The sequence below is a fragment of the Nanorana parkeri genome, unplaced genomic scaffold, assembly GCF_000935625.1.
Source record: "Nanorana parkeri isolate BGI_ZX_2015 unplaced genomic scaffold, ASM93562v1 scaffold248, whole genome shotgun sequence".
Classification (NCBI taxonomy): Eukaryota; Metazoa; Chordata; class Amphibia; order Anura; family Dicroglossidae; genus Nanorana; species Nanorana parkeri.
In genome coordinates, this window is record NW_017306516.1 from 1,958,400 (window position 1) to 1,969,868 (window position 11,469).

The following is an 11,469-nucleotide window of genomic DNA, read 5'->3' on the forward strand; positions in this document are numbered from 1 at the left end:
TAGGGCTGCAACAACTAATCGACATAATCGATTATTGAAAAAGTTGTCAACTTTTTCAATAATCGATTAATCGGCTTCCGATCAGTTGGCCCTGTTCACAGCTCCACACCCTGTGCGCCGCACCTCCTCCCCACCTCACGCTCGCCGTTTCCAGGTCCGCTTGCATCCACGCTCCACACGCCACACCTCCTCCCCGCCTCACCCTTGCTGCTGCCAGACCCGCCAGCCCGCATCCACACGCCAAACCTCCTCCCCACCTCATGTGCACGGCCCACATCCACGATCGGCACAGGGATGCGCTGAGAAGAAGAAGTAAGGTGGAGCAGGCGTGAGGGGATGACAGCCGCCGACAAACAGGTCTGATCTCAGAAGCAAGTTGCTGGAACACTGCTCAGGTAAGCCTGCACTTTCCCACACATGGTGCTCTATAATCTATTGCTGGGATAGTGGGATTTGTAGTCCTCTATAGCTGATGGTACATTGTGCTGTATATTATACCATCAGCTATAGAGGACTACAAATCCCAGCAATACATTATACACTGTATGTATAATATATTGCTGGGATTTGTTGTATTTCTATATAGCTGGTGGTATTCTGCATTGCGCTGTATAGAGGACTACAAATCCCAGCAATAATACATTATACAGCGCAATGTGGAATTCCACCAGCTATAATGTACTATTGCTGGGATTTGTAGTCCTCTATAGCTGATGGTATTCTGCATTGCGCTGTATAATGTACTATTGCTGGGATTTGTAGTCCTCTATAGCCGGTGCCATTCTGCATTGATGTATAATTTTACACTTTCCATTTCACCATATTGCACACCACACTTTTTTTTCCCTTACTTCCACCGCTCCAAGCTTGCTCCTGTGATGGACTACAATCTCAATACAAACTAGTAGTCCATCACTGGAGCCTTTTGTTTTTATTCCGAATAACCGGTTAATTGAACTTAATAATTGGTTAACTAATCGATTTTGAAAATAATCGTTAGCTGCAGCTCTAGATGAATGGTCACCCTACACCAGGGATCCCCCACTAACCACTAGGGATCCCCCACTAACCACTAGGGATCCCCCACTAACCACTAGGGATCCCCCACTAACCACCAGGGAGCCTCCACTGGCCACCACAAAGCCCCCACTAACCACCAGGGAGCCCCCACTGGCCACAGTGGAGCCCCCAATACCCACCTGGGAGCTACCACAGAGCCACCACTAATTATTAGGGAGCCCCCACTGGCCACCACAGATCCCACACTGACCAGCAGAAAGCCCGCACTGACCACTTGACAGTCAGCATTGGCCACCTGAGAGCCTAATTAGGGAGCCACCTCTACTGCACCCACACACACACGTGAAACTCTCTGGACCCCTGGTGAGAGCCTGCGCAACCCTCCTGAGACCCTGGAGACATCAGGCGGAGAACCCAGAGCAACAGAGTATGTAGCTTCATATTATTCAGCATTGCTGTAATATGTATTGCTGGGATTTGTAGTCCTCTATAGCTGATGCTGTTCTGCACTGCTGTATAATGGTATTGCTGGGAATTGTAGTTCTCTATAGCTGTTGGTAGTCATTATTGCTGGGATTTATAGTCCTCTATAGCTGATGGTATTCTGCATTGTTGTATAATGTATTGCCTGGAATTGTAGTTCTCTATAGCCAATGCCATTCTGCAATGCTGTACAATGTATTTCTGAGTTAGTGGCAGAACTACCAGGGTGTCGGAGCAGTCATGTACACGCACAGCCCTGTTGAGGCATCCCTCCACTACCAGTGTGCTTTAAATTTCCTAAACTGATAAATACATTCATACTACTGTTACATGGATGGCAAAAGTGGCAGACAGGGGCGGGGAGAAGGCGGGGGAAGAGGCAGAGCGGGAGGGGGGCCAAGTTGATGCACCATGAGCCTCTGGGTTGTACTTGCCGCCTGGGCTAAAAGTTGCCAGTCAGCCCCTGGTCAACGTAAACTACTGGTTGCATCTTTCATGCATGAGGTGCACATGTATATTAACCTTTGTCTCCCACAATGCAGTGCTTGGTGTCTGAACAGTCATTTGCCAGACAGACGCATTATTACATGGGAATGGGACCATGCTGAGCCCTAGGCAAATACATGTGTTGGATTTGCGGAAGGCTCTGACAGCAGATAAGGGAGAAGACCAGCATTAGGGCAATAAGAGAACAGATGAATTTGTTCCATTGATTGTAGTGTAACTATTGTGGATTTAAACAATGTTTAGGTGCCTCAGTAAGCCCTTTTTTTTACACCTCTGCAGTGCAACATAAATGAGCTGCCTACCACAGCTAAAGCACACTGAAAGAATTGCATGTACCTTTTTTTTTTTACATCATGTAGCACCATATCACCATATCACATGGTAATAGGTTACCTTGAAATATGGTGAGATATAGCACACATGCAATGGCTAGGTGCCATTAAGAAATAATGACATTGCAGCGCACCTAACATTGCAATAGGCTATGTCAAATTGCATGCGACATCGGACACGCTCCCTCATCGCACAGATATGAACACAGTCAAAAATGTAAGGAATAAACAGGACACCTATCCCAATATAAATATATTATTAACCAATACTGTATGTCTCTACTGTCTCCAGACATCCTCGGAAAACAATTCAATTTAACGCATTTTATGGTACCTAGTAATAAGTTACAGCTATTTTAAATGTATAATGTATAAATGTATTTATACCATTTTGTTTAGCTGGGTTTATAAATGTTTAGCTTCTGTTATCTGTGCAACACAGGCCATTTAATGGCACCTCTCTGGGAAGTCAAATATTGAGCTTTACTATATTTTCTTCTACACTGTGTGTTTGGATGATTTGATAAAGTAATTGTGTTGTTTATTTTGTAAGGCTGGGTAGACATAACAGTACTTTAAGACAGCAGGAGGTAATCAATTAGCGTTATCAGCATGACTCCATAAAAACAAAGAGTAGTGCATGCATTTTTTTTTATTGCCCAAATTGAGCTATACAAGTTTATATTTGCCAAGATTCAATAAAAGATAGTATAATCAATAAATAATTCTGCACAAATAAATAATGCAGTATAGCTAGCTGATTTTAAATTTATAAAGTAGAAATTTGTAAACAATATGTTGTTATGTTACATATTTAAAAACAAAAGAGGCTAAAAGTCTAGCAGTTGTTTTTATACCTCCTTGTTGTAGACTGGGGTAAATAAACCCAAGTAGACACAGCTGACTGAAGTGATAAGGGAATGACAAGAATAACAGTACAGCACTGGGACACTGGACTTAGTGGCACATAGGCTAAGAGACTGTACCCAGGAGGTGTGGGAAGCTTGCAGCAGGTGCACAAGAAATGACTAATACAGGACACACTTGGGAAAAGCACATTGGGGAAGTGCATTGTACAGAGGTTCTGGACGCACTAAGGTACGCACGCAGGAGATGTGCATACATGGAGAAAGGGTACACTCTAGGATACATGCAGGAGAGGTGCGTACACAGAGGCTGAGGGCACAGTGACAGATACAAGGATCGTGTGACACACAGGCTCAGGGTACAAGAAACGTGCGTTACACAGGAGCACATTTGACTCTAGAGAAACACACACAAACGTGGAATCATAAAGAAACAGAGTACAAAGGCAGTACTCACAAAGAGACTGGGAGGGAAAGTGCACCAGGATCATGTGTACACGGAGGTAGAGCTACAGGGAAATACAAGGAAAGCTCAGGGGACAAAGGAGGCGGTTCACGGGGAATGGAACAACGGAGTACAATAGTATCAAATCATGGCACAGGACACAGAGAAAGGTACACACAAGGGATGTGTGAAAAACTGGTACACAGGGGAGCATGGAAACTCTAAAGCACTGGACGCAGGGAACAGCAAGGTAGGAAAACTGCCGAGAAGGGAATCCACAGGAGTACACAGGGAGTCCAGGGGAACAAGGGATCATTGAATATCTCCAGAAACTCACTTAGAACACAGAAGGGTCCGGCAGCTGGAAACAGACTCGTTGCTCGAATGTTGAGCAACAGGTGAGCTGAACCTAAATAGGGAAGGAAGAGAGCAGGTTGGCTGCAGCCCTGCTACCTCCAATAGGCTGACGTCCAAGCACCCAGGACAGAGGGGGAAATCTGGCATAGAAACAGAACAAAACGGAACATCTGGGATGGTTACCAGAACAGTGTGACAGGCACTATTAAAGTTTACCATCTTAAAGGCAACTAAATGATATGTTGGGCAATTAGTAAGAGTAAACCCAAGAAAAAAAACAATATAGTTTACTATAAAGGTAAGTAGTGTAGTAAAGGGGAGCAAAATCAGTATTGGGGAGATACAAGGAAACAAAAAGTGTATCTAACAGAGAAATGTATAAAAACAGACAATATGAGGTCAAACATTATCAGTGCTGCTAAAGCACAGAACAGGGAAGAAATCCATTAATAAAGGAGACAAAGTCTTTTTTTTATAAATCAGTGATGGGAGGAAAATATAATATGGGATCACACAAATGAAAATTGGCAAAACACTAATGTTGAAGAAACCTGGGTGTAGCAAATCATTTAAATAATTACTATTGTTCAGCCTTCTCAGAAGTGAATGAGTGAAACAACAAGTGAGGAATAATATTGGTTCTTGCCGCAAAGGTTAATTTTCAGGGTTCTAAACACAAAGGTAGGAGATGATCTGGTTCACTTAAAGTGATATTAAAGTGAAAAGACCTTTACGCTATTTCAAATGCTTATTAAATCACTTTCAATGGATGCTGCTTCTCATAAAAACATTTAAAAGTTTTAGCTTTCTGTAGAATCAGCTGGCCATCTGAGCATGGGCCCTGATTTCCTGTTTTAGGGTGGTTTCTTTACGTTGCAGGGTTCTATGGAGCCACCCTTGTGTGTTCTAGTAAGCTATGTGTGTCTCAACAAACACACAGGCTAGCTAGTAAGCTGCTGGAGACTACTCTTTCCCTTGTGAGCTTGTACTAAACAGGAAGTTCAGGGAACTCGAGCTGAGAGATTTAGAGTTAGCTGTTTGGAAACATGAATGTTTGTAATGCTCCATTCACATATAGCAGAAGACCACATGGCACGAAAACACAAAAATCTTTACATCTGCACAGATTCCGCTCTTTTGCGGCTATTACTGTAGCCACAAACATGTGGAATCTGCCCCTGAAATTGCTCTTGGAATATTTTGCAGGACACGTGGTTTTATACCGCGTGATCCCACCAATTGTCTGAACAATTCACAATAAAATGCATTGTTTTTTTATATTTAGATAACCGCTCCTGTATGAATGGAGCTTAAGTGCAAGAAATACTTTGCTCTGCAATGTATATTTGTATGATCTGGATTAATTGTTTAAAAAATGTTGAGAGTTAATATTACTTTAAAGCATAACAAACTGGTTCTGAACTTCAATATATATTTGATGGATCATTACCTGATCTTTTTAATCAATCTCTTCTAACAGAAGTTACCTGTTACTGGGAGACAGCTAATATTGTACCTTCCACAACAAGGGTAGTAAAGAGAAAGCTGGAAACTACAGACTAGTAGGTTTAACATCTGTAGAAATAAAATGAAATCACTCCTAAAAGAAGGATCAATGATCATTTAAAAACGGACAACTTGGTGGACCCTTAGCAGCATGGCTTTGCTGAGGGCAGATTGTTTCAGAATGATTACATTTATGCTTAAGCCAGCTTAATATACATTTGACAGAAAGAAAAAAAGGAATGCAGAAGCATCCCAATTCTCCACTAGCTAGGGTCTTCAAATAACTTCTGATGAGGTCCTATCGTAAACGGTCAAGTTGTAAATGGTCTGAAGTACAGTTTAAGGAATACATATCTTTGAGACTTGCGAAGTGACCCATATTGACCTATAGCTCTCATACATCTCATATGCTCATCTTTTATTCATATTCCATAACTCTTACTGTAATGCAGGTACTTTCCTAAAAGTGGTTGCACTATTGTAGAAGAAGATACCACTCAGTTAGACATCAAACTTGCATATATGACAAGGTCCAGAAGGATAATAAGACACTTTAGACCTCTTATGAGAATAATACATCATACATTGGTATATTTATTGGTGTAGATTCATCATTGCTTTATAAGCGGTGAATGTGCATTAGTTAGTTTTGACTCTGTAAGTACATAGCTAAATATTTCAGAGTATCTGGTTAGGCACCCCTATCTTAACATACATGGTCATCTTAAAGCAGTGGCGGAACTACCAGGGTCGCTGCGGTCGCATATGCGACCGGGCCCTGGCGTTCCACCACTTGCGGGGGGGCCTAGGAAGGAAGAAGGGGCCTCTGCAGTGGCATAACATACGGGGATCCAACGGTGCGGCTGCCTCGGCCGCCAGACAGTGACAAGCGGGCAGGCTGGGCAGAGAAAACAACTAGCCAGAAATGCAGGCAAATACTGGGGCAGCACAGGAGCCTCAGCTGCGAGGACCCAGCAGCAGCCACCTGATACAGAGACCCACCTCCATGTTCCCGGCCGCTGTCCCCCAAAGTTGGTATGTTTTTTTACAGCCTCCTGCTCAAGCTATAGAACATGGAATAGAATATGGCTGAAACTGACTATAGTCTATGCCATGTTCTATAATGTCATTGTACTACTAGGAAACAGGAAACTACTAGTTCAGCTGCGACTTGTAGTTCCCTGTTTTAATTACAGTCCTCATGAATAATACAATGGCATTATAGAAACATAGAATAGAATATAGTTGAATTCAAAAGTTACTGTACTATAATGGCATTGTATTTTCATGAGGAAAGTCATTAAAATAGCCTTTTATCATACAGGGAACAACAAGTCCCAGCATGCACTCACTGTCCCTGTACAACTCTCACATATCACGCAGGGAACTACCGCAGGGGGCTTGCATGCTGGAAACCTCTGTCTTAAAGTATGGTTGGTTCACTATTTCTGTCATGTTATTCACTGACAGATTTCCCTTCTTTTCTTCACTTGTGCCTTTTACCTGTACAGTCTTTATTTTTATTTGTAAATCTGGGGGGTGCTAAGGGGTATTGCTTGCTTCCTAGTAAACCGTTCCTTGTGACAAAAGCAGCTATTTGCATAACTTCTAGTTAATCCCTGTGGACAGGTCAATACTGGGTGCTGTAAAGATCAAACCCACCCACAGAAAGGAGCATCTTTGCACAGGATTAAGAAGAAAAACTAGAAAAAAACATAGCATTTTGGGGATTTTACAAAACATACAGGTCCATGAGGTTTGAAAATAAATGTCACTCCACGATGAACTTGATTTTCCGTTACAGTATAAGTCCAAAATAAATGTAATTTTTTTTTGCTGTGTGACTTGACTATGAAATAAGTGATTCTGCAAGCCTGGTATAAAATGAAGAAAATAGCTTGACAAATCTTATATTGATAGAAAAGAATGTTCTGTGCATGGCACTGGATTGATTGAAAAGTTTGAGAATCCAGCACAGAAATAAATAATATTTATTTAATGACCGAGTAAAATGGGCTTGAATCTACTGACCTTATGAATTATTTTGCAAGACTGGAGATGAACGCAGTTTCCATTTTTATTTCAAAATATAACATTTTCTATGCTGTGTTAGAAAAGTGTGAGACTGTTGATAATGTGCCAGTACACCTTTATCATAAAGAAATATTTTTCTTGATCATTTAGATTTGAGTAAATTTATAATAATTTAATTGTTTAAATGTAAACATTATTAGTAAATTATATTTAGATTTTTTTCAAAAAGTTTATAAATTGATCTTTTATGTCACTATTTTAACTGCTTGTGCAAACTACAATTTTAGAAATGGGATATGGGATGCTTCTTTGACACAGTGATTACAGGACATTCTGGGCTTTCTAATAAGTTATTCACTTGTGTTCTGTATCTTTCTAATGGATTGTCTATGTAGAGTCATATGCACTAGATACAGGGAAAAGGTGTGTCCTTGCTCTGTTTTATTCAGCAGAAAGCATTATAAATAGCAATTCAATTACCCTCTATAAAGCACAAAAGTTAGGAAGTAAAGAAAACTTGCAATCAGTACCCTAGTCTATAGCATCCCTCACTGGCTTCAAATGGTAAATGTGGTCACGTGTGATATTTCATTTTTAACTGAATTAAAAAATCAAATGTTTCTCAAAGTTTCCCATCTTTAACCCTAAAAAATTAATAAAGATAGTAGTTTGTGCAAAAACACTATACATTCCCACAAAAGTGGTATGTCAATGTGATCAGATTAATATTAATATCACTTTTGTGTTCATTTGAAAGACATACAGGTCTATTCACTAAAGGGTGAAGAGTTTGGAGAAGGCAGGAGAAGTGAACAATCTAGGACAAAATAGCCGATTTGGAAAAATTATCCAATTCAGCTCACTTTCCAGTTAAGCTATGTTGTCCTAGCTTGTTCACTTCTCCTGACTTCTCCAAACTCTTCACCCTTTTGTGAATAGACCTGATAGCATCTAGTTATAGGTTTTTATCAGATGTTCCCAGCCATTTGCTCGTTATATATGTTAATAACAAAATAATTATATCTGACTTGTATCTCAATTAAAGACTACTAACAGCAACAGCTCCCAATAGACTAGCAATGACAATCAATCAATGCAGCTGTTTTCAGACAGTTTTGCAAATATCTCTGGTTTGTGGTAGGTCACTGTTCTCACCAGCTGGCTGTTGGCTGGAAGAATAGTCAAACTGGTTTGAAAAGCTGTTTTGATCACCCATTAACCCGAGGCAGATGTAACAGGCAGCATGTGCCAGTGCAACTTATCTCCTCCCTCTAGCCTGTTCATAAATATGAATGTTTGTCTTTATGGACCTATTAAGCAGTGGTGGTAGCTTGATGTGTAGCACACTGTCCTTAGAAGTCAGTAACACTTTTATAGAATAGATGTTCAATAAAAATGATGGCGGTAACACTGATCAAAGCATTTCTAGTTTAGCTAAAATCACAGACAAGCCTACAACAGAAGGTTTCTATATGTTTTAGTTTCATCACAAATCCCACATTTTAGGATAGCAGGCAGAGCATTCCTTTATGCCCATGGGTTACACATACATCAAGACCTACAGGTTTATATCACAGATACAGCCTAATATTATAGAGCCATTTATTCAAAACTGTGTTTAATGGTGTCAGGCTTGTCAGCCATTGAAACAACCCAACAGGTGTGAGGCGGTATCTGTGATATAAACCAGCAGTTCTCACTGCACAGTTGTCCCAGTGGGCATAAAGAAATTATTTGCTATGACCGCTATCCTAAAATATAAATCCATACAAAAAAATATAATCATGGAAGTTTGACATATTAACACATAAACATGTGGTACATGTGTAAAACATTTTTTGAGTAAGATTATATTGCAAGGACAAAATGACTGCGTATTGAATATACCCCACAGCATTCTCTTAAATTTAACAGTGTACTTTTTTTTTAAGAGAATAAAGATGCTTATTGACTCAATGTAGAGGTCTCATCATTTTAAAAAATGAGCATGTTTCCCAATCTGTCAAGGGCTAATCCTATAATTTCATTAGGATGTACCAAAAATTCCAGGATCGATCTTATAATTGAAGTAATGTTCGTAGTTGAATATATATCGACCACAGCTATGAAATCTAGAAACTGTTTGTAAAGTAAAGACAAATGTATGCATTTGAAATATGGCTCAGGTCAGAATGTATGTCAAAGTGAATAGCACATTTTAGCTACAGAGGCTTGTGATTACATCAAATGTTAGTGGAAATACCAATGTGTAATGTTTTGTGACAATGGTGTATTGCCTATCTCATAATTCACAGATCTGTAAATGAAGAAAGATTGTTTATATTGCTACAAAACAGCTAATTATTATTTGAAGGCCAACATTGGACAATGTTATATTATAAGAACATATTTGGGGGTTTAGGAATCCAAAACAGTTTATATTTACATCAGTTGAAACTACTATCTCTTTTTACTGGTAATCCTTGTGTTATCCAAATATCTAATACGTCTGCTTAAAATAATTTTTTGTTTGGCGTAGGCTCTTCTTCAAGCACCTAAGATGTTTTTTTTCTAATAGCTACTTTCTTGTACAAGAAATCTTTATTATCTGCACTAGAAGATGACATTTTGCTAGTGTGTCCTGTTCCCAACTAATTCTAACATTCTAAATCCTGTTAGTCACTTATCTGCCCATTTAACTTTTTTTCCCCTAGTAATTGTGCCTTAATTATGTTTCTCATTCATTTACCCTTCATTTTTAACTAACACGTATGAAAATGTCTAGCTTGGCACAAATCTCTGCTTCAGGATTTGAATAATAACTAAAGGATTTATTTTTTGGCTTTATTATTTTCAAAAAACAGATTGGATGTTTCCTTTTCATCTGAAATTTCTCATCCCCATAATTCTCTGAAACGTAACCTCTACAGCACTCAAGGGGTCAGTGTTGCATTACAGTATGTCACTGGACCAGCCTCAGTCAAAAGGATTTACTGATTAGTCCATGTACTGTAATTTAAATATTTTAATCACCGCTTTATGGAAGAGGAATGCTGGGATATAGTAATTTGATGAATTATAAACTCGGTGCTTAGCTTGCATAATATCTTTTTCCAGGGTAATCTTTTTCATAGAATTTTGTTGACACCGTGAAATTATAATTCAACACAAAATGTGTCAATTAAATGCTACAAACATGTTTCAATGAAAGAGATAATTTCAGATTTATTTTGCTTTCTAAGAGATGAAAATCCACTCCATTGGTGAATCAGTAAAGTGAATCAGTAAAGTGGACTTCATTAGTCACCAAATTTTTGGGCAAATAGTTTTTATGCTCTGGCCTACAATATTTCTTCCTAAATTTAGACAACACTATTAACCAGTTGCCGTCCGCCCGTTGAAAAAAAAAACAGACGAACGGCACAGCCACATTTTCTTTTGCACAGAAAATGTGGCCATATAATCAGAAGTAAAAACTATGAATAGTGCATTAATTTCAACCACACACACACCGCCCCAAAATCCAAAGTAATAGCTGTATAAAATGTAACTCATTTCCATGCTGAATTTGCACAAAAAATAACAACCTAAACTGACATCATAGTAGAAAATCATCACTTTTTTGTTTGCTCTATGTTTAATTATAGAGAAAAGCACACTTTTGCATGGCAGTGCATTGTTAAAACATTACCTTGCATTAGTGTGTTGCAGTGTGATTCACTTGTGATGCAGCTTAAATGCTCATGCATGGCAGAACACCACATTGCATGGTAATGCACTGCTGCACACTAACATGTTGTGGTGCACTACATTGTAATCAAAGCAGCATGTGCATTTGTTGCCATTATTCCAAACAAAATGAATGGGATGCCTTAATGAAACATATATTAACGCATGATTCAACATGTGCACAGGCGCACAAGAATGGCAAATTATAAAT

The 11,469-nt window shown here is 39.3% G+C and overlaps 1 protein-coding gene across 1 annotated transcript in view; it reads left to right on the forward strand.

Annotated features, from left to right (window-relative positions):
• HTR2C (5-hydroxytryptamine receptor 2C) overlaps positions 1-11,469 on the forward strand; it is a 173,203-nt gene that overhangs the window by 145,135 nt on the left and 16,599 nt on the right. The window lies entirely within an intron of this gene.